The sequence below is a fragment of the Lycium barbarum genome, chromosome 5 (assembly GCF_019175385.1).
Source record: "Lycium barbarum isolate Lr01 chromosome 5, ASM1917538v2, whole genome shotgun sequence".
In the NCBI taxonomy this organism is placed as follows: Eukaryota; Viridiplantae; Streptophyta; class Magnoliopsida; order Solanales; family Solanaceae; genus Lycium; species Lycium barbarum.
Genome location: NC_083341.1, coordinates 67,331,911 through 67,357,692, shown reverse-complemented (window position 1 = coordinate 67,357,692; position 25,782 = coordinate 67,331,911). Strand labels below are relative to the sequence as shown.

Genomic DNA, 25,782 nt, shown 5'->3' with positions numbered 1-25,782 from the left:
GATAGGTGAGCTAATGATGGTCCCACAACACCAGACTTCATTTCTATTTTTATCTTCTATCTTTCTCCATCTCAGACAATGTTATGTAGTAATTTAAGAATTGCATTCTGGATTAGTATCTCTTATACTTATGACTTCCAAGTTTTGGGGAGGCGTTTGACTTCGACTTGTTCACATTTATGTTATTAAGGCATATTTAGTACGTTAGGGTATTTTCCATTCATTTCCGCACTTAAATTTATAATTTGAGGCTTGCAGTTCATTTGGGTGCACATATGGATTAGGACAGGTGCCCTCACAACCACTTGGAATTTTGGGTCGTGATAATGTGTTGTTTCGTTGACAAGAAAATAGACTATGGGAGTATACAAATGAACTTTGCCAAAGACAATTAGGAGAAACAACTCAGAGACTTGCACATAGAAATATTTTTTAGTTTAAACAAATATCTGGAATATCCTCATGTTATTCCTTCTAATACTTCTTGGGGCACCATGGATGCTAAGAGAAAAGGAAAAATGGTCATCAAGAGAGCACAAAGACTATTGATTTTGAAGATTTTTATACAAACATAGTCTTCTCTCTATTGATGAACCATTATCCCTTTTCTCTTAGTATCAAAGGTGCCCAGGAACTATTAGAAACACAAGGAGGATATTGCAATTTTTTTTTTCAAACTACAAACTTTTCTATATGCAAGTCTCTGAGTTGTTTCTTCTAAGTGCCCCACAAATTTCATTTGGCTACTCACATAATCTATTTTTTGTCAACCTTACAACACATGAAACAAGTAATGAAAGCTAGCTATCACGAAAATCTAAGGAACATATAAAGTAAAAAGACGGAAACTTAGGCTTCATATTGGTTAACAAATTTCTTCTTCTTATTCATCATTAACAAAAATAATTTCTTTAGATAATATATAGACAGTGGAAACATGATCTATTGAATGGTTATACTTTTACGCCATAAAGATACACTTCCCATAAATTAATGAGTAGTTTTCTATACTACAAAGTTTGGTAATATCAACTTTAGCCAACAAGCATACTATTAGAACATTCATAACAAAAGTAGAATGATTTCTTTGCCAATATAGTCAAATTATATTCATGAGACTCAAAGGTGAAAAAAAAGATTTTGGATACAGAGGGAAGAGATTTATGATTTAGGGGGGGGGGCGGGGGGGGGGGGGGGGGGGGGCGGGGGGGGGGGGGAATTTGATGTTAGAAAATGAAACTTTTTGGCGTTTTTGTTTTACTTTTTTTTTTCAAAATAGTTTTTGAGATAACCATTGGATGCAAAGTATGAAATATTGTTCGATACCAGTAGTTTGACAGTAAACCTTTAAGAGAGATTTAAACAAACACTATGGCTTTCCCCCTCTAAAACAAAAACAAAAAAACAATTACAGCACACCTCCATCCCACCTTACAAAATTAAGCATCAAAAGAGGACCATCCCTACTATTAGATCTCATTACCAACATTAAGCCTAGCCAAAAAAACTGCCGCAATTGAGCAACTTAATCACGCTTCCCTTTGATACGCCTAGCAAGCTGCATGTCCTTGGGTATGATGGTCACACGCTTGGCATGAATGGCACAAAGATTGGTGTCTACAAACAAATAAATCAAGTAGGCCTCAGCCACCTCTTCTAGAGCCCATAAAGCATGACTACGAAAACGCAGATCATTCTGGAAGTTCCGGGCAATTCATGAACAAGCCTCTGGAATGGGAGCTTCCTGATCAAAAGATCAGTAGTCTTCCGATACTTACGAATTTCATGAATATCAATAGTACCAGTGCGGTATTTGTAAGGCTTCCTCAATCCACTTGTAGTAGGAGAAAACTTACGAGCAACCTTGGTAGCAAGTTGCTTTCTCAGGGCCTTTCCCCTAGTGGAATTATTAACGGTTTGTTTGGTACGAGCCATCTTCTTTTATTCTTTCTTCCTCCTCCTTCTTCTTCTTCTTCTTCTTCTTCTTCTCTTCTTATCTGCTTTGTGGTGTGAATGCAAAATAAAATTTTAGGAGTTTATATAGGATGAAATATTGAAGGAGGCCATCAATGAGAATTTGTTGACTTAATCGTTACTTACAATTTATTTAGTAATCATGTCACATTACTATAATTTTCTGACAGCTAATTTTCACATACTTTAATTGAATGACTTACCATGGAATTTATTGGGTAAGTACCCTTTACATTTTGATTTAGAATTTACATTTCTTTCTCCAAGTAAAAAAGAAAGATATGTATTCCTTGTTATTTGGTGATCCCATATAACAATATACTTAAAAATCATAGATGAATGGAAAATTAAATAATATTATGAGACTAAAATTCATTCTTCTTTAGCTAAATATGTACACATTATATTGGTGAAAGTAATTTCGTGGAATGTATTAAATTAGTCCATTCTTAACAGAGTGGATGATGGCGGAACTTATATTACAATATGAAGTATAAAAGAAGTTGCATGAAGAAATTGATAATATCAGAATTGGGAAAGCCGTAATTGAAGCTGATTCTGCTCAAATATCATATTTATGAATGGTTCAAAGTAACGACCTGATCGATCATTTAAAGAATCGATGCTCTTGTCATGTCAAGACCCAAATTCAACGGTCATACACCCTCCCACCGGTAGGTGTACCGTACTAGAGTAGTAATTCATTTAGAAAGAAAAGTAATAAAATCATTTACATCATCAACGTTATCCAAACAGTATTATCATACATATAAGTAAGTACGAAATAATACTTAGTCACATACAACCCCAAAGCCTGGTTGAACTCGTACAAGAGCTTCTAAATAGCATACAAGTCTTAGTCAATGGTAGGATTCAGCTTGGGATAAACACCGAATCAAACAACAAATGCGGATAGGTAGAAATTTAGAGATGAGAATAGAAGAAATGGAGATGAAACTTAGAAGAAGGAAGGGCTTTAATCAACTATAATTGTGACTAATCAATGTAGGACTTGATACCTACACCTGTTAATCAACAATCTAAGATGAATTCAATCCAAGGAAGAAGAGACTTAAACTCATACATGGAAACCTAATACTAGATTATCCAATAGAGATTCAAGATAAGAGTTAAGGGAATCCACCCACTAATTCTAATACTAGTTAATCCTAGCTATGCTATCTCCATATAAGGAGAAAACACACTCATAAGAGTTCCATCATAAATCTCAAGCTAAGGAATGAAAATAGGTTAAGGCAAGCTTATATAGTTTTTCCTTTACATGCACAACCGCAATTCATCTTTGTGCCTCTTCCAAGCAATCATCCACACTATGTATGCCCTTGTGTCTTTCCATGGCCTACAAAAGGCCCAATGTTCATCACCAAAGGGCGTGTGACATAAGAATGTACGTCCAAGGCTCCAACATGGATTTTAGCCCCCATAATCACCCATGAACTTCTTAGGATCGTATCATCCTCCCTTTTTTCAAAAGGATTCATCCTTAAATCCGAATGTAGAAAAACCCAAGGGAAGACATACGAAAACATGGTCCTCAAAGCATGAGGGTTATGACAAAAGGTAACAATCACACTCTCACTCCATGTAGGGATAAACTTGTGGTGCATCCACATAACAATAATTATCATGAATACAATCTGCACATATGAGGTATCAAGAAGTTGATTCCTCCAAGGTTTAGGACATAAGGATAAACTAATAAAACCAATGGATTCAAAACACGAAGCATGCAATACTACATTGGTTCTATTTGACATTAAGCAAATTGGATCCTTACTTTTCAAACAAGGACTTCTAAAAGGTAATGCCAAGTCTAAGTCACACAAGACATCACCAGGATCAAAAGATTCACATATCACGGTCAAGAACACAACTATCTACCCCATAAGAACCCTTCACAATGTAAGATGCACCCCCAACGTAAACTTGAGCGTCATCATATGCAAATAAGTAGTAAATAATGGTGGCACGCAAAACAACTTCCTCATCTATGTCATCCTCAAATATAGCCTCACTACTAGGTTCAAGAACAAGATCATGCATTAGGCTACTATGATTTTGAACATGCAAGAAAGAATTAGCAATTTGTGGACAAGCATCACCTTCTTTTTAAACACTTCCCTTCCCCATAAGTGTATTACAATTGCTCAAGGGAAGATCTCTGTCATAGGGAAGAGTGTTATCATTCCCTAGTGGGTTACTAAACACCTTGTAGTCTCTAGAGGTGACTACTTTTTCAACATTACCATACATCCCACTAGGCACATCATCTTTAATAATCATGTCAATATCAAACAAGACATTATCTTTAAAGAGAGAGCAATCAATAAATGATGAGGATTTAAAACATGTGGTTTCACTCTCGTAAAAATAAATGTCATTTTTCAAAACACTTTCCTTCTCATGACTATTGACATAAAACATAACACTATCATGAACTTAAGCCTCATCAAATGTCAACAAGGTAAAATCATGGGACTCATCTTCATGTGTATCAAATAAAGGTGGTGTTTCATATTCACATCCTTTCACATGATCGATTGGTCAGATTCATCACTAAATTGAGGCACATAAAACACATCACAAGATTTCTCAATTAGTGGACTATCAATATAAACAAGTTGACCAACACAAGTACTCACACTAGTTGGACTCAAATTGATCTTGCTAGAAGAGTCAATCCGGTCATCAATAGGATCAACTAGTGGGTGAGCAATCATATCACATAACAATGCATCAACAATCGAATCACAAGAGTCAACACTAGGTTGACACAAATCGACCTCACAAGAAGGATCAATTCGGTCATCAAACGGATCAACTAGTGTTGGGACACCCACATCAACTACATTGTCAATAACCACTAAACATCTAAGCTCAACACGTGGTAAAGATTCATTAAGCTCCCACAAGGTTAAGTTATCACTCACACTGAAGTCAACTAGCTCATTCACAAGATTTGGAGTGTTAAGATTAGCTATTTTATCTTGAATTTCACACAAAGCATCTTCTTGACCTTGGTTTTTAACTTTAATGCTCATTTGCTCATTTGGAAAGCCTTCAATTGCCTCATGTATTTTCGTCACTTGAGGCTTTTCACTTGGATTGCACCCAAGAATACCTACAACATCACCAAGACAACTAGAGACAAAAGAAAAGTTAAATGAGTTAGAAAAAGGTTGGGACAACCCTCTTACATCACTCCTCAAAACCTCTCCTTTTTCCATTCTATAGTTGTCACTTTTCTCTCCCTTAGTCCTCTGAATCTTTTCTCTATCAATTTCGTGGGAGTTGGGGCAAGTGGCAAGAATTCCCTTAGAAGGGTTGGGTGAACCCTTCACTTCTAGTTTCCACTTAGGTTCACAAGGAGTAGCCTTATCTTCCTTCATTTGTTGTTTTTTGGCCAAGCGTTCCATGATTATTTTGAAATTTCTTTGAATTTGTTCCCAATGTGAAGGCTCGGGAACACTCACTTTAGAAAGTGGCTCACTTACATTTGCTTCGTGCCTTTTTGGATTACGCTTGGTGTTCCTTTTATTTCCATAGGGATTAGAAAAGCAACACCTCCAAAATTTCTTCAAGGCACTCCAAGTCTTGATTGGGTTCCCCTTTACTTTCTCATGTTCCCAATGTTTTGTAACGATCCCCTGTAGGGTGTTAGAAACTAGCTCCACTTTCTTCTCTTCCACGTAGTTGTAACATTCAAAGATCTCATCCAACGTGTTCTCCCATTTAAAGTAATCTTCTACTAGATTTTGGACACAACGTGGGCCACTCACTTTTGTTTCAAGAGTTCGCCTCTTTGAGTCAATCCTCTCTTGAAACATTGAATTTCCTCCACTTGTACCTACAAAACGAGCAAACAAGGTTAGTAATAATAGCTCCTCACCAATCACTCGTGTTTGCGCTTGTTTGTGCTTGGCTAGCACAACTCAAATGTGCTCACCCTTTTGCCTTTTACCACTTTAGGAGTATCCCTTAACTCGTGAACCACCCACTGGAATAAGTCTAAGATAGCACCATGTATCGGTTCGAAATGGAGTTTATGAAACACCAAGAAATAGACTAGTAAAAGCAATGGATAAGATCCAAAGAAGTATAAATGAAATAAAATGAGAAAAGTACAAAAAGAATTGGCACGAATCAAAAATACGGACACAAAACTAGACTAATATAATTATGAGACAAATACATAATGAAATCTAGTTAGCACTAACAAGAAACACAAGAATTAATATAGAGAAGGCTATATTTGAGAAAAGATCAAAATTCAATTATTGGCTATTTTCTGCAAATTCTGAAATTTCTGCATTTGTGGTCATTTCTGCAAAATTTGGCTATTTGTGCAAAATTTCTGAAATTCTGAAATTTCATGGACCCACTTAACCTAGTATTTACCCTTTTGGCTTGGAAAACACCTTTTCCAACTTGGAGTTGAAAATTTGGATCAAACCCTACTTTTTGTCTTCTTCTTCACCAAGAACACCTATGAAGATATGAAGACCTTCAAGAACATTATGAACATCCAAATCTTCCAATAGGCCCAAAATAACTCCAAATTCCTTCAAATTTTTTATCTCAACTCCTTATCACCTAGAGATGAAACCCCAAAACTTTTTAAGCTCAAACAACCACAAATTCATCAAGTTCTTCAACCCAACAAATGGTAGAATCTTCAAATCAACTTGAACCTATAGATAGGCCAAAGCCCAACCCTGCCAAAAGCTTGTTTGGGCTAAGATGGGCTAAATGAGCCCAAAGCTTGTTTGGGCTAAGATGGGCTAAATGAAGGGTCATAACCCAACCCGCCCAACTTAACCCATCTTTTCAACATTTTGAGAAACTAAAAATATTGATATTCTTTGATTGTAAATATTCTCTCGCTCATGCTTTTCTAAATAAATATTGTTTTGAAAATCAAATTTAAATACTTTTTGGATATAAAAAAAAAAACTCAAACGTATGATTTTACTCAAAATAATAAAGATATTCACTGTAAATATTTCCTCATAAATTATCCTAGTACATAAATTATATTCGAAACTATTCCGAAAATAAATCAAAAGAAAATTAAATGTTAATTGACGTAATGAAAATTGATTTTGTCAGATTCCTCTCTTTCACCCCTTTGTCTTATTTATATATTTTTAGGGTTGTGTTGTACATAACTAAGAGTGGTAAATGTATGTCGAATATGGATGGGTCGAAAATAGGTTAAACAAAAATGGATCAACATATACCCTCAGGAAAAAAATATTAAAAACTTAAAAATAAAAAGTTACTAGTAAAATATTTTAAAGAAGAAAATAAAAAATGAAATTAAAATTCTTTTAAGGAAAATTAATCATGAACATTTAAAAAAATAAAAATAATTACAAAAGTATATTTAAATAATAAGTAAAAAAGAAGTTAATCATGTTTTGTAGCTTTTATTTTTATGAATGGAGGAAAATTGATGGGTCAGTTTGGGCTCATTTGATGGGTCAGTTTGGGTTGATGATTTGTGATGGATCAACTTGCGCAAGCCCAAATCAGCCCATCTTCAAAACCACTCGGGCAATTTGCAGGATTGCCCTTCGCTGGGGTTGGTCTTTAATTTGCCACTCAAATTGGTAGTCGTCAACTTTTGGCCTTTGCTAAAAATCCCTTGGTTTCGGGATAGAACCCCCCGCTCAGTCAAAATTTTTAAAAAAATTCGCAAGTTCTTGAAGACCTAGTTGCAAGTTCTTTAAAAACTTTCAAGTCACCAATGGGGATTTGCCCAAACTTCTCCAAACACCTTGAAATTGTATATCTAGGTAGATTTGACCTCTAGGAACTCAAATCTACACTCAATTTCACTCAAATCAAACAAAAACACCATTTTTTTAAATTTCAAGATTTTTTTTCATTTTCTTTTCTTGGGATTTTCAAATAAGATGAACCTAGGATTAAGAATTGTAGGAACAATCTTTAGCCAAAGCTATGATACCAAATGATAGGATTTAGCTTGGGATAAACACTGAATCAAACAAAAATGCGAAAATTAAGATAGGTAGAAATTCAGAGATGAGAATATAAGAAACAAAGATGAGACTTAGAAGAAAGAAGGGATTTAATCAACTATAACTGTGACTAATCAACGTAGGACTTGATACCTACACCTATTAATCAATAATCTAAGATGAATTCAATCCAAAGAAGAAGAGACTTAAACTCATACATGGAAACCTAATCCAAGATTATCTAAGAGAGATTCATGATAAGAGTTAAGGGAATCCACCCACTAATCCTAATACTAGTTAATCCTAGCTAAACTAGCTCCATACAAGGAGAAAGCACACTCATAAGAGTTTCATCATAAATCTCAAGCTAAGGAATAAAAATAGGTCAAAGAAAGCTTATTTAGTTTTTCCTTTACATGCATAGCCACAATTAATTAACTACTAGCCGCATTTGGCATTTAACCACTAAGCCCTATTACAACAAAGGCCCAAAAGTGGCCAGTGCACAAATAACCCAACATTGGGCCTTCACAAACCCAATTGCGCTTTTAGTCACTTTTTGTATCTTCCATCTTTTAGACATCATCTTTGTGCCTCTTCTAAGCAATCATCCACACTATGTATTCTCATGTCACCAAAGGGCCTGTGACATGAGAATGTACGTCCAAGGTTCCAACATGGATTTTAGCCCCTATAATCACCCATGAACTTCTTAGGATTATATCAGTCAATAAAAAAATAGAAACTGTCTCAAAATGAAATGACAGGATAACATAAAGATGAGAGTCCAGGGCCACAGTTCCATCTGTCGCTCACCCTCGAATCTGGGAATAATGGACTCAGAATTAGCCGTGTGGAATAAAACTAGAGCACGGGTCTGTATCTGTACTAGAAAATAGTACAAGTGTAGATGGGTACAAAACCACTACTACTCGGTAGTTATCATAGGACAACAACGAAGTAATAACGCATACAACATATAAAGATTGAAACAGAACATAAGAGTAGATTCACATAGACAAAATCTATATACCTCTTATAACCTTAGTCATGTTCCACCCCAAAGTTAGTAACCAATAATCATATGAGAATGCAATGAGTCAAATGAATGTATGCATGTATGAAAATGCACTAGCCAAATCTCATACCTGGTACACACACGCTAGTGGTCATTCCATCTAGTTGTTACCCATAGGGGACTCATGAGGTTCATATACCTCTCAACGCCATCAGGTATGTACCCTCGGACTGGGTGAGAACCATATCAATCATATCATTTCATGTTATATCATCTCCGCACAACTAATACCATCATACCAGGAATCATTTTCCTTTGGGTTAAACACAACAATCTTACCCTTTTACTCATCTTGACGGACCATCTCATATGTCATAAATGCCTCGATACAATAAATGTATAAATGTCTGCATGAATGGATAAGTACAGAATGCACGGTAACAAGTGTCAACAGAGGGATGAAGTAAGGAATGAATATGTATACATCATGAATCACTTAATATCACCTCAAGGTCAAGATTGATAACACTTTCATACTATAAATGAGGTATGGTGTGATGAATGCAAAATAAGTCGATAATCTTCCACGAATCAGTCAAACGTGGCTATCATATCCCAAATAAGCAACAACCATTAAAACTAAGTGGATTTATTATCACAACCAATGCCCGTAGGCCTAACATGCATTTCCTGACGCAATATTCTAATCATGCAACAATTTCCCAAACAGATACACCGGTACCCACCTAAGTGTTCATTAAAACCACTATGGTGGGAACCCATGCACATGCCCAATACCCTATCAAAATTTATAGGCTACGTAAGCCCTCCAATGAAGGTCTAAAAGAGTAAACCGTAACCTACCTCAAGGCTGAGTGGGTTCCACAAACACTATACTTGAGCCTTCCCTTTTCGAAGTGCCTCCGAGCGAGCAAAGTCTATAAAGATACGAATTTCACATTGAAACACGATGCTAATGATACCTATTTTTCCATAAAAGAAATTTGGATTGAAAAGTCAACTCAAAATCCCATCCCCAAACCCCGAAGGTCAAAACGGTAATAATATCATCAAATCGAGTGCAACATGATCAAATTAGTATTCTATGAGGTTACCTGATTCTATTAACAACCATATTACTATTGTTTAGTGAGAAACCCTAAATAAACCCTAAAGTGGTTAGATACTTACCCCCAAGAAGAATCTTGAATAACACTTGATTTCCCCAAAAACCTAGCTCTAGAATTTGAAATATGTAAAAATAAAGTCTAAAATCGAAGTTGGGGATTTATTAGGTTTCTGTTTAGCGATATGCACAGGTGCGAAAATCACCCATGCAAGTGCGACGCCGCTCCTACAGAAAAAACCTCGCAGGTTCAAGATCTCATTAAAGATCCAAGGTTCGTTGGTGTCGACTCACACATGCATGTACAAAGTCGCGCCTGCGACCTTCCCTTTGCAGGTATGAAGACCTGCCACAAGCCCATTTTTCGCACTTGCTTCCTACTGTTTTGCCTCTCCAATCAACTGAAAGGAAACATAGTCAACTACGTATGACTCTACTACACCAAACATATGGAGCCTCTCATGACAATTGGAGATGAGCTCATACGCATCCACTTCAGGTGTACCATAGAACCAAGAAGGACTCATCCTAGAGAACTGATCAAATATCTTTCGCTCATCTATGGTCATAACGTGACTAGTGACTGGTTGATGAGCAAAATTAGGTGCTGGACCTCATCAATACGGGGTTCCATAGCGGTAGCAGGCTGTGCCCCCCAAGTCTGAAATTAGTCAGGAGTCTGTCCTCTGGCTCTGGTCTGCAACCCAGCTGATGTAGCTTGAGAGCACCGGCCTGGGTCTAACCCTCAAGCAAACTTAGAATGCGCACTATGGAATCCTGTAGGGCTGGTCTAGTAATAATCGCAGGAGGTGCCTGGGCCGGTCCATTCCTCTCCTCCTCTATAGGCTCATCCTAATGCTCTATCTCATGCTAAATATCCGGCTTGAGAGACAGCGACTAGCCTGGGCCTAACCTGCCACACTCGACCTCTGGCCGATGCTGCTCCATAGGGTCTCCCTCTACCATGACCTCTATCTTGGCCCCTGACACAGGCCATAGATCTAGCAGCAGGTGTCGGTGCCTCGTCTCTAGATAAATTCGCGCGTGTCCTCAGCATCTGTGAGAGAATACAATCATGAAGTCTGATATTTAGCTTAAACTAATCAGCACGAAAGGAATGAAAGAATGGAAGATTCCTAAATGTCCTATAGCCTCTTGAGGATAGGTACGGACATCTACGTTCCAATCCGCATTCTATAGCCTCTTGAGGATACGTACGGACATCTACGTACCAATCCACAAAACGCTACTAGAGATCGCTCTTGTACAAATAAGACCAGTTAACCTAATGCTCTAATACCAATTTGTTACGATCGAAATTCGAGGGTCATGATGGCACCTACAACCCTCCCACCAATAGGAATAGTAATTAATTTAGAAAGAAAAGTAAGAAAATCATTTACATCATCGACATTATTCAAACCGTATTATGATAAATATAAGTAAGTATGGAATAATAGTTAGTAAAAAACAAACCTGAAACCTGGCCGAACTTGTGCAAGAGCTTTTAAATAGAATACAAGTTTGAGTCAAAATTGAAATATAAACTGTCTCAAACTGAAATGATAGGATAATAAAGATGAGAGTCCAGGGCTGCAGGTCCAGCTGTCGCTCACCCTAGAATCTGGGAATATGGCCTCGAAATAAGCCACATAGAATAGAATTGGAGCACGGGTCTGTATCTGCACCAAAAAATAATGCAGCAAGTGTAGATGAGTACAAAACCACTAGTACTCAGTAGGTATCAGTTCACCTCGTACTTTTGAAGAATGAGTTTCCCCGTAGGTTAATCAATGTAGACTCGGAGAGTATGATTATTTTTGCAGCTATAAGTTGGGATTCATGTTGACCTTAATTATACGAGGGTTTAAAACCACGTTTAGTAAGTATTGGAAGTTTGAGGGGCCAAACGAATCAAAGAAAAAATGTTTCGTCGAAAGTTGGCAAGTTGAGAATGCTATAGCTCGTACTTTTGGGGTAAGACTAGGAGTATTTAACATGATAAGAAGGTCATGTTATGAGGTATTTGAATCGTATAATAGTCGTGTGTTAATTTTTGAAGTCAAGAAAGTTGTAAAATAAAAGTTGGCGAAAGTTGTCGCAAGTTACGCTCATAATTTTACTAAATTTTGGGTCTAATGTCACTGAGATTTTCTCCCAATATAATTGGATTTACAGGGTGTTCCACGCACAAAATTGATGGCCTATGAGTCTAGTTTCCAACGCATTAAACCGTTTGTCAATGCAACGACGGATTAGAGAGATATTCGTGTTTTAGCAAGACAACGCAGGCAACCTCTTTTGGGACCCATTTAGGCGGTGGCGGACCTTGTGTTATATATTTTCGGGTCCAAACTTATTTTCTCTCATTTTTCTCCATGCCTCTAGACCTAGAAACCCTCCATAGATGACCCCTCAACCCTTCCTAAGCCTATGAAGCAAGTTCTACAAGTTTTAACTCAAATCAGACCCCTCCAAAGACAAAGAAACATAGGAAAGCTATTGAATAAAGGAGAAAATTTAGTTGCTGGTGTTGTTCCTGACCTTGGAGAGTACTTCAGGGTGAAGTAACCTTATAAATATTGGCGAACATTGGAAGACAAACGTTGGATGCTAACTGTAATTGCATAAGGTGTAGATAGGCGAGGCGAGGACTGACTACTATAGATTGCCCTCCAGATCTCAGCTATTGCTTGGTAAGCTCTAGTTTTTTTGGAGTATTTTCGAGTCAAGGTTCTATATATACAGTTTTTACTATGGGTATGTTAGGGGCCCCATCCCGACTTATATACTATGGTTATGTCTTCTTAGAGGCTTCGCAGATAATATTATATGTATAGTTTTAGTCGTGTCATGTCAGTCTGTTATGTCGGCCCTGTCAGCTATATATATATATATATATATATATATATATATATATATGTACATTCTCTTGAGTTAGTTAATATAGTTATGTTCTAAGTTCCGATGTGGCCTTGAATGGCCCGAGGTAAGTCTAACAACAACAAAGAAGTAAAGTATGTGGCGCTCGGTTGAGTAGGCACTGGGTGCCAGTCATGGCCCTCCGATTTGGGTCGTGAAAAAGTGGTAGCAGAGAAGTTTTGTCCTGGGGCTGTCTGCAAGCCGTGTCTAGTAAAGTCTTGTTTATAAATGTGTTGTGCACCACTTTATATAAACAGGAAGCTACAGGGCATTTAGGAATCAATTACTCTTCTTTTAGATCCAAATAGTGTTGTAGAGCTGAGTCATTAGAGCTTGAGTCTAAACCAATGTGTTATGTTTGTATACAGAGATGCTTGTGACCAAAAAGAATGCAGCTAGCAAAAAGGCTAATACAGCGGCAGGTAAAGGCACTAGTAGAAAGTCCCAGTCGGGGTGGCCAATCGGAGTTCCTAACAGATCATGGGTGCACCAGATGTGCAGGTAGTATGCTAGAGCCCCAATAGTGCGAACATTTATTTTACTCATACAGAAAGAATGTATCAGAAGCATGAACATGTACAAACTTTAGAAGGAAAGAGGAGTAATCTGGAGAAGGTACAAATTAGATTGATGCAATGAGACAACGTTATGGAAAATGTATTATGAATGTGTTATAATATTCCCTTAGGGGTTCCAATTAGAAAATTGTATGGCCGGATAAGATTTTTTTGAGTGGTTAGAAGATTTAGAAGGCTAGGCATTTAAATCCTTGGCAACAGGATGAGTATTCACTTTAGTATGACTTATGCCCTGATGAAAAAGAAATGTTAAGTAATAGGAAAATAAGCTCGATTGAAGAAAGAGGAGTTCAAAGTAAGAAATGCAGAGATAGTGTTTAAGATTTTGTTTAGAGACTAATAGTAAAATAAGTGAAGCATCGAGAAGAAAGGTGAGGAATGATCAAGGATTGAAACTCAAAGTGTGGCAGGTTGGGGGCAGTACAATTGTGGAGAATACTTTGCAAAACTTTTGTGAGTCTCACAAGAATTCAACATTCGAGGACGAATGTTTCTGTCACGACCCGGCTAGGGGCCGCGACGGGTACCCGGGGCTAACCGCCGAGCACCGCTCGTACTAGTACTCCTTAGTCTTATTTAACAATCATTTATCGGATTCATGCTCGATTTATAAGAAAACCCGTTTTCCTTTAGGAACATAATGTTTTTATACACATGAGCCATTAGGCTAGCAAAATAATATATATGTATATATTTACACAATGGCCACGCCATGAGACCACATGACCCACATTGAGTATCTACGAGCCTCTATGAGATGACATTTACAATTGTACACAAAAGAATTATCATAGGCACCTCCAGGACAATGGGGTGCTTTCAGTCAGCTAACAACCTCTAAGAATCTAGAGCAAGATCTCCGCCCTGTCTACCTGTAGGCATGAACACAGCGTCCAAAGAAAACGGACGTCAGTACGAATATTGTACTGAGTATGTAAGGCAGGAATGAAATAAACAAACATAATAGGAAGATCAAGAGTCGAGAGGCAAAGGTATAACCTGCACAAGTGTCATAAGCAATCGCATTACTTACATATATCACATTTTATATAATCATGGTATACATGTCATCACATCATATGAATCATCTCATCATAGTCCTCGTCGTTAACCCACGTCCGGGTAACCATCATATGCCGCCCACTAGTGGTGATCATGCCCGACCCTCTAGGTTCGGTGTAACATCGCAGCCCGCCTTAGCGGTGACATGCCCGGCCATCTAGGCACGGTGCAATCATATGCAGCCCGCCTTAGCGGTGACATGCCCGACCATCGTGGCGTGGTGGAATTATATCATCATAAAATCAATCATAACACATCACTCTTACACATCTCATACCATAGCATCATGTTATCATTTCTTGGTATTCCATGCATCCCATAGTCGTATTACAAGTTAGCATTATTTATCATCTTATTGTCATAGCATACATTAGCGTTAGGAGCATACATTAGGCTTTAAGGCAACCACACTATGTCGGGGTGACGTAAGGTCGTGAACCCCCGATTGTGTTATGGACATTTCATGGGTATCATGCCTCGCCTTGAAGGAAATAAGGCATGAGGCGAGTGGTAATAATAATAACATCATTAGCATTGTAGGAACATCGTGCCACAATTTCTTGAATCTCTATACTCTAGCTCATTATCATTGTTATCATGCTTATAGGTGATTCGATATATGGAAGGACTCATAAGCTTCATCTTATAGAAGGATTATGGAAAAATTGAAGGATTCATGCCTTTTGAAAGAAGAGTTAAGCCTCACATACCTTTCTCATTTAAGCAATCTAGCATTCGCTTATTCTCCTTCAATGTCACGTCTCTACCTTCAAAAGAGGATTCGTACTAACGTTAGTTAATCAACTATAAGAATGCACTACTATTTCTAGAGACAATTGGGCAGCACTTCCTTTGTTTATACTACTTTTCCCATATTCCATATCAACTCCCAACACCCACAACAACAACTACAATATAGCAATCAACAATCATCATTCATATACAATGACCATGATCCACCATTTCTCTTCATTTTTACCACCTTTATGGTTTTGGGTTCGCTATCGTATTTTCTCATGTATCACACTTATCTCATAGTCTACATGTCGTTTATAACGCATTCATACTCACAACACACTAAAATTCATGATTCAATTCAACTACCATTCACTCATGGCACTATTCACTCATTTATGACCCATTTGCTATGCTTTTCTACAATTCGGGTATCTTAACCTTCCAATACCTTAAACAACATGAAATGGTCATGAAACTTACCTTGGATGATGGTGGAACAAGCCTTGAGTGGAGTCTCTACTCTAGCACCAAAACCCTACTTCACCTCTTTTGGTTTTCTTTGAGGAAGATCAACTTGAGCTAGGTATCACACTCTTATTTTCATGAATTTGGCGTTGTTGATCATGATTTTCCCTTGATTCCCTTGAATTCTTGTGGATGAAGTGTTTTGGAGTATTCTAGAGAATTCTTGAATTGTGAAGATGAGAAATGAAATGAAATGAGCTTGGGGTCCCTTATACTTAACTTAAAAATCTGATTTTTGTGAACAGTAGTCGGGATGCACAGTGGCCGTAAACCCAGTTTACGGGCTGTATTCTGGTTTACGGTCCGTCCTCCACGACCGTATTTAAGCATATCAGAAACAGAAAGGTTTGTTGTAGGCCATGGTGGTTTATGATCGCAGTTTACGGGCCGTATTTCGATTTACGGCCCGTATTCTGAGTCGTATTTAACCATTTCAACATTTGACAGAAAGTTGATGTTTTGATAGTTGGAGGACGATGGCACTTTACGGTCTGTAAATCACTTTATGGGCCGTATTGTGTTTTACGACCACTGGGTCGCAATGCAAAGCTGCAACCTTCGCATTTTCAAAAATCATTGGTAGTCATTCCCTTCTTAGTAAAACATCGTACACTCATACTCTACGTTGGTCTATTCATTGTATGCTCACGGAAAAGTTTCCGAGGTGTCACAGTTTCTAAGGGGGGAAGGATGTTACACCTCCTACTTTTGTCCGATGAATTTCCTCATAGGTTAATTGACTTAGACTCAGAAAATGTGATTATTTTTACGGCTATGACTACGGATTCATGTTGACCTTAAGTATACGAGGGTTTAAAACCATGTTTAGTAAGTATTGAAAGTTTGAGGGGCCAAACGAATCAAAGAAAATAAGTTTCATCGAAAGTCGGCAAGTTGAGAATGCTATAACCAGCACTTTTGGGGTAACACTAGGATTATTTAACATTCTAAGGAGGTCATGTTATGAGGTATTTGAATCGTATAATAGTCGTGTGTTAAGTTTTGAAGTCAAGCAAGTTTTAAAATAAAAGTTGGTGAAAGTTATCGCAAGTTACATTCATAATTTTGCTAAATTTTGGGTCTTGTAATTCAGATTTTGTCCCAATATACTTGGATTTAACGGTTGTTCCACCCACCAAATTGAAGGTCTATGAGTCAAGTTTGCAACGCATTAAACTGTTTGTTAATGCGATGTTGAGTAGAGAGATATTCGCGTTTTAGCGAGATAGCGCAGGCAGCCTCTTTTGGGACCCACTTAGGCGGTGGCTGACCTTGTGTTATATATTTCGGGTCCAAACATTTTTCTCTCATTTTTCTTCATGCCTCTAAACCTAGAAACCCTCTAGAGATGACCCCTCAACCCCTCCTAAGCCTATGAATCAAGTTCCTACATGTTTTAACTCAAATCAAACCCCTCCAAAGACAAAGAAACACAGGAAAGGTATTGAAGGAAGGAGAAACTTTAATGGCTGGTGTTGTTGCTGACCTTGGAGATTACTTCAGGGTGAAGTAACCTTATAAAAATTTGCAAATGTTGGAAGACGAATGTTGGATACTAGCAATAAATGGATAAGGTGTAGATAGGCGGGGCGAGGACTTACTACTATAGATTGCCTCCAGAACTCTGCTGTTGATTGGTGAGCTCAACTTCTTTCTGGAGTATTACCGAGTCAGGGTTCTGTATATGCAGTTTGTACTATGGATATGCCGGGGACCCTGTCCCGACTCATATACTATGGTTACATCTTCTTAGAGGCTTCGCAGATAGTATCCTGTGTATAATTTAGTCGTGTCATGTCAGTCTGTTATGTCAACCCTATTTATATATGTACATTCTCTTGAGTTAGTTTTGGCCTTGAATGGCCCAAGGTAAGTCTAACGACAACGAAGAAGTAAAGTATGTGGCACTCGGTTGAGTAGGCACTGGGTGCCAGTCATGGCCCTCCGTTTTGGGTCGTGACAGTATCATAGGCCAACACTGAAGGAATAACACATTCAATATATAAACATTGAAACAGAACATACCAGTAGAATCACAGATTCAACATCTATATACCTCTTATAACCTTAGTCATGTTCCACCCCAAAGATAGTAGACAGTAATCATGTGACAATGCAATCAGTCAAATGAATGAACGTATGCATGTATGCAAATGCACTAGCCAAATCTCATACCTGGTACACACACACTAGTGGTCATTCCATCTAGTCGTGAACCATGGGGGAATCGCGAGGTTCATGAACCTCTCAACACCATCCAACATGTATCATCTGGCTAGGTGAGAACCATATCAATCTTATCATATCATGTTATATCATCTCCGTGCAACTCATACCATCATACCCGAAATAATTTCCTTTCGGGCTTAAACACAGCAATCTTATCTTTTTACCAGTCTCAGCAGACCATCTCATACTTCATAAATACCTCATAACAATGATTGTATAAATGAATGCATGCATGGATATACACAGAATGCACGGTAACAATTTCAACACAAGAATGCAGTAAGAATGAATATGTACACATCATGAATCACATATTATCACCCTAAGGTCAAGATTGATGTCACGTTCATACTATAAATGAGGCATGGTGTGATAAATGCAAAATAAGTCGGTCATATTCCACAATCAGTCAAACATGGATATCATGCCCAACTAAGCAACAACCATACCAATCTAAGTGGATTTATACCTACAATCAATGCCCGTCGGCTTAACATGCATTCCCCGACACCTCTTCTTTTCTTTAGATCCCTTGTTTCATTCCGATAGTAGTATTGATCGTGTCAATGCAGAGGAAATAAATACATTTACGTAATATTAAATCTTATAAGTGAACTAGATAAAGCGAAATCTTGATTCAGTTTTATCTAGTTCACTTATACTGGATCTTACGGAGCCTGCTCATGTACAACATGATTCGGACCCGATCATAGAAAATATTTTCTTTAAGCGAACTAGCCTATCCTCTGTATAGGGCTTAAACGGCGATTGGAATAAAGACACATTTGGTTGTGAATTCCCATGTGCCAGGCATATATCTAAACAAACCAATCAATAGTTCAAGTCACACACTCCAATAATCCATTTTCGCTTCACAAAATTCCCTTCAATCCCCCCGTTTAGTTGACATGAATAATTAAAGGGAAATATCGAAATCATGTCTTATTATTTTCAATAATCCATACTTGTAGCAATGAAATACTATATATTCCTCCACCAAGTGATAAATGATTGATTACAAATATTTAGGATATAGGATATATTTTTGTTTGTCTATAAAGGCCCAAAAATACCTTGCTTACGCATCATTGGAAAGTGCATTAACATAAATGCGACAGTAAGAAGTAGCAATACAAAAGTGCGAAAACTAGAAAAACGAGTCAAAGTGGATTATCCCACATTCGCACTTCCGCGCAATAATTCGACCAAAGGAGATCCTATTACAGGAATAGCGTCAAGGACACCTGTTACTATTTTCACTGCCCAATAACCAATTTGGTCCCGAGGTAAGGAATAACTAGTTACGCCAAAAGATACGGTTAATAGCTAGAACCACAACTGTAACCCAAGTCAATTTGCTAGGATTTTTAAATCCGCCGGTGAGATACACACTAAATACATGCAAGATCATCATACTTGCCGACCATCGATGAAATAATCGAATTAACCAACCAAAGTTCGCTTCAGTCATTATGTATTCAACAGAAGAAAAAGCGTCAATAACGGTCGGACCATAGTAAAATGTCATTGCAAACCCAGTAGCTACTTGTACTAAAAAAAAGTAAGCGTAATTCCCCCTAAACAACAAAATATATTTATATGGGGAGGAATGTATTTACTAGTTATATCATCCGCAATTGCTTGAATCTCGATAGGTTCTTTGAACCAATAATATACTTTATTGAGATAGGCGGAACTTCCCCTCTGAGAACCGTATATGAGACTTTCATCTCGTACAGCTCAAGCAAAAACACCCAAATACTAGTTGCAACGGCTATGGAATAGAAAGTTTTAAATCTATTAAGTTGTGATCCCATCTTCTCTGGAAAATCCGAAAGCTCTTCTTTGTGTAGATAATACCAAAATATCAAGTTGGCGCAGTTGTCTTTATCTTTATTTTGATACTTATGGGCCTCTTGAATTCTCTTTTTCCCTAATTCTTTCTAGAATTTGTTTTTGTGGAATATGGCTTTTATTATTTATTTTCTTTATTATTGATAGGAATTCTCTTGTTAAGACCTTATGAATCGATTAAAACCATAGATTCATACAAGAACCACAATGATTCAATAAAAAAAACCTAACCTAAATCAAATCAAGGATTCCCTGAGTAAGAATCCTCGGATCATCACTTATTCTGGAGGCCGGACACGAGGTCTGAATATTAAGTATGAATCATAGTTCAAATATTTCTTAATCTATTTCGTGTTCCAAATATTCGAATAAATATCTGACGAAGTAGAACCATCTCTATCAAGATGACCGACCCATTCTCTGTCCTATCAATAGGATCAATTATAACAAGTCACACACGCATACTCCGGAAATACAGAAACAAAGAAATTCCACGATCGAACTACCAAAATAAAACAGAATAGACTAGAAATCGGAGCTCTAAATGATTTATTTTGGACTTAAAAGCAAGGACTTTGGGCTTCTTATAGATCTAATTCATTGAAATTCCATCTAATAAAATGGAAGAATTATAAATCTCCAAAGTAATAGATAGAAATACCGCAAAGAAGGCCATTGCCACACCCATCAAAGGAGTAGTTCCCCACCAGTGTGTACGTTGTCACACTCCCTGTCTTGCAAAGGTTCCTACAGGATGGGCTAGACGCAGCAGAGCGATGACCAGGGAGCGGGTTCCCCACTGGAGGGGGGGGGGGGCAGGAGACGGGCATCTCAAGACACATAATGACCTACAGGAAACACCGGCGAGACCTTGGAAAGCAACCCAATTGGGTGTCAGACAACATCCTAATCATTCAGCAATTTCCCAAACAGATACACCGGTACCCACCTAAGTGTTCATCACAACCACTAAGGTGGGACCCCCTCCACACGCCATCAACATTTATAGGCTATATGCGCCCTCTAATCAGAGTCTTAAAAGAGTAAACTATAACCTACCTATTAGAGGCTACGCGTCCATGAAACAAAGTATATAGAGAGACCGAGTTGCTACCAGTTCTCTCAGACAGTGCAGTAAGAGAATAACAAAACATTTTTTTTGTGGAAAATTCCTTGCTCCAGGGATTAAAAGCCATGAACTACCCCAATAGGATTTCAAATTCACTAACCGAGCAACTTCAAATTACAACCGATTGTAAGCTAGGAATTAACACCCATAAGGCCTCACCCTTACAATAGCCGAATCGTAACCTTCACACTTGACTACCCCTAGCAAAGTAAACTAATACACCTAGACAAACTCTAACCTAGTGTACCACTCAACGGCATCCTTTGAGAATTCAACACCGTGAGTATCTCTAGCCCCCCACATACTAATATAAGTAGACTAACTCAAGCCTAGTGTACCACTCAAGAGCTTGTGGAAGCAACCTTGAGAGTTTAGAACACCTACAACTAGCTTCTGTTTAGAGAAGAGTAGGTTTACAATTTCCACTAACCGAGCAACTTCAGATTACAACCGATTGTATGCTAGGAATTAACTCCCATAACCCTTTACCCTTACAATAGCCCATTGTAACCTTCACACTTGACTACCCCTAGCCTAGCAAACTAATACACCTAGACTCACTCTAGCCTAGTGTACTACTCAAAGGCACCCTTTAAGAATTCAACACCCTAACTAACTCTAGGAAACCACAAACTAACACACTTACACTAACTCAAGCCTAGTGTACCACTCAAGAGCTTGTGGAAGGAACCTTGATAATTTGGAACACCTACAACTATCTTCTGTTTTGAGAAGAGTAGGTTTACAATTTAGCACAAAAGAATAAAGACTCAACAACCTAAGGACCTAAAGAATCTTCAGTTCTGGATCTTGTTCTTCGGCTTGTTGAGGCTTTTTTCTTGGGGAACACCTTGAGAGGTGGAGACTTGCACTTAGGATGGAGCAATTTTATTTATGCAAGAATATTTATTTATTTGAGCATGGTGTTGTACATGTTGAGGGAAGCGGGTGAGAAGGTGATAGCCCATACCGGTCCTCTGCTGCTGTATTGCTGTTGTACTATTGTACCGCTATAGTGTCAGTAGCTTTACACTGTAGAGTTGACTTTTCAACGCTTCAGGGACCTGGGCTCTTATCTGGAGGAACCTGGTCCCTCATCTGTTCTTGAACGGGCTGCAACAACTCTGCTGCTCTGCTGCAATGTCAGTCTCTTTACTATTGTACAGTTAACCAAGCAATAGCTGGGGACCTGATTTCATCTGGTCCCTCTGAATCTATATCTTGTCCTTCATTTATGAACATATCTTGCTGGGAACTTGAACTCATCTGTTCCCTCTTAACATATCTGGTCCTTCATATATGAACATATCATGTAGCTTGTGTAGTGATATTGCATCTATTTCTTCAATGAGCACGTCAACATAGCAGCACATGAGATATTTGGTTCCTTAGGGTTTGTCAAATCATAAAAACATAAGGTATCATAACTCATCAATTTCTCCATTTTTGATGATGACAAAGAAACATACTTCTTATTCCCCCTAAGGACCAGATTTCTCACTTGCCTTGAAGCACAGACCGCCTTCTCACTTGTTCCTCCTGAAGCTCATACCGCATGACGCATAGTTGTTATCTGGTTCCTTGAGTAAGGTTTGTCAAATCATCAAAACATAATATACCATAACGCATCAAACATATACTCTATATTCCCCTTGAGAACAAGATCCCACTTGTTTCCCTTGCGGATCAGACCTTCACTTGCCCAGCTTACAGACCTCTTCCCCTTTTCACCTTTCCCCCTTTCTACATGTCTCTCCCACATATATCAATTTATTCCTTGAGACTGTGAGATGTACGGAGAGAACACATTGAAGACCGGGTCCCTCTCTGGTTCTGCACAGTTAGACAATCATCAAAACATGGAGTGTGTCACAATTATTTTTTACCTTTTTTATGATGACAAACTTATATACGATGTTCCCCTGAGAGCCAGATCCCGTTTGTTAGTAGCAACAACCAACTATCAATCTCTCTCTGAATGCAAATCTATCTCATAACAACATGTTGGTAGCAACAACCAACTATAAATCTTATTCAGATTTGTCTCATAACAACATGTTGATTGCAACAACTAACTATCAATTCCCCACCCGGAATGCTTCCCTCTTTTGGTATCATCGAAGGCCTGGTCTCTCTCTCTCTGGTTCTTCCAAGTTTGACAATCATCAAAACATATCAATCATTTTCCCCCTTTTTTATGATGACAAACTTTGGGACACTGTTTGTACATTCTTCATTATCTTCCCTTTTCCGCCTTTATTGTCTTCCCCCTTTTGGCATCATCAAAACAAGGAAAGCATAGTCAATCATTGAGGGAACTTGTGGAAGGTCAACTAGCTGAGACACCCAACTCCGAGCAATTTCTTTCAAGGCGATCCCTGCTTAGTGCCTTGGTGAAGATGTCTGCTACCTGGTCCTCGGTTTTGCATAATCATTTTCCAGCAAATAGAGTGATAGATGGATCAGGTTCCTTCATGTTCGGTCCATTATTGACATCTTTAGAGGCCCGACGTCCACTTCTTTATTACAGCAAAGAAGTGTTGTACTTCTTTTTCTAGCCTCAGTTGTTCAGCTTCGAGTGGGGTAATGGAGGGACCAGGTTGCTCTGTGCTTTCCGGCAATTCTGCTGCATAGGGACTGGGTTCCTCTGTGCTTTTTGAAGATTCTGCTGCATCTTTTTCATTTCTCTAATTGACCTGAATCTTGGTAGGCCTTGAGTGAGAGGAAATCATCCACTCTTTAGGTTTTATGCTTTGAGCAGTCACAATTAAAAAAACATTTTTTTATTGCCTCCTCTTACTCTAGCCTTCTTCCCTTTCCAGGGACCAGGTCGCTCAACTCTGGGTTTCTTCTTAATATTTGAACCTGCCACAGAGCCAGCCTCACAGCTCTTCATAGGAACATAAGGGCCATCGCAAATGATGTCCACAACTTTAGATCCTCAGATATGATAGAGAAGCCTTCTTTCCTTCCGCCACCCATAATATTCTTCAATTGGATCTTGGTGGCCTTGTAGTAGATTCTCTTTTCTCTCGGTTTATTGAACGAGCCATGATGAAGATCCTTTCTAAGTGTTAACCTTTTAGAAAGAACCCACTCTGATACCAATTGTTAGAGGCTACACGTCCACAAAACAAAGTATATAGAGAGACCTGGTTGCTACCAGTTCTCTCAGACAGTGCAGTAAGAGAATAACACAAGATTTTTTACGTGGAAAACTCCTTGCTCAAGGGATAAAAATGCACAATATACCCCAGTCGGATTTCATCTGGTCCTTCTGAAAACATATTTGGTCCTTCATATATGAACATATCCTGCAGCTTGTGTAGTGAGATTGATTGCATCTGTTTCTTCAAGGAGCATGTCAACATAGCAACACATGAGATATCTGGTTCCTTAGGGTTTATCAAATCATCAAAACATAAGATATCATAACTCATCACTACCTCAAGGACGAGCAGGTACCACGCACACTACACTTGAGCCTTCCCTTTTCGAAGCGCCTTCGAACTTGCAAAGTTTATTAAGATACGAATTTCACATTTAAACAAGATACGAATTTCACATTTAAACACGATTCTAAGGATACCCATTTTGCCATAAAAGAAATTCAGATTGAAAAGTCAACTCAAAATCCTATCCCCAAAACCTGAAGGTCGAAACGATAATAATATCGTGATATCAAGTGCAACATGATCAAATTAGTATTCTATGAGGTTACACTATTCTATTAACACCCATATTACTATGGTTTTGTCTTTAACCCAAACTAACCAACCCGAGCCCGAAGGGTAAAATTGGAAATTGAACTTAATTCGACTTACCCATAATCTATTTAGTTATAATACTAAATATCATGGAGTTCTATTCACATATGATCCTTCAATTTCATTAATTACTCTTTAAACACATTTTATAGGAAAACCCTTATTCTACAATCTTAAACCATGCATAGAGTTAGAAAATAATGGATAGAATCATGATTAAATACATAAAAAGTGGTTAGAAACTTACCCCTAAGAAGAATCTTGAACTTAGCACTTGATTTCCCCAAGAACCTAGCTCTAGAACTTGAAATAGGTGAAAATGAAGTCTAAAATCGAACTTGGGGATTTATTGGGTTTTTGTTCAGCGATATCCGCAGGTGCGGAAATCACCCATGCAGGTGCAACGCAGATCCTGCAGAAAAAACCTTGCAGATGCGAGATCTCATCGAAGATCCAAGGTTCGCAAGTGCCGACTCACGCGCAGGTGCGAAGTCGCGCCTAGACCTTCCCTTCACAGGTGCAAAGACCTGTCCCAATCCATTTTCCGCACCTACTCCCACCTTTAGCATGTGCATTCCTTTAAGCGCTGGTGCGCAGCACAACACCAGAAAAGACTGAAGTCCCAAAAACCTCTTATCCGACACCCGAAACTCATTCGGGACCCCACTAACACAAACCAAATATGCAATTTAATTATAAACGATGCTACGAAGTTGCTTACGCACTCAAAACACTAATCCAACATCATTAAGGCACGTTTTCCTACAAAAATACTCTAAGTTTCTCAAAAAACAACATTAGCAACCAAACACCCAAAATCTTTCTGAACCCATTGAGACATAGACCAACTACTCT

At 38.2% G+C, this 25,782-nt stretch overlaps 1 pseudogene; it reads right to left on the bottom strand.

Moving 5' to 3' along the window:
- Positions 1–1,525: 1,525 nt before the first annotated feature.
- LOC132640925 (histone H3.3-like) lies at positions 1,526–4,412 on the bottom strand (annotated as a pseudogene).
- Between the last annotated feature and the right edge of the window lie 21,370 nt (positions 4,413–25,782).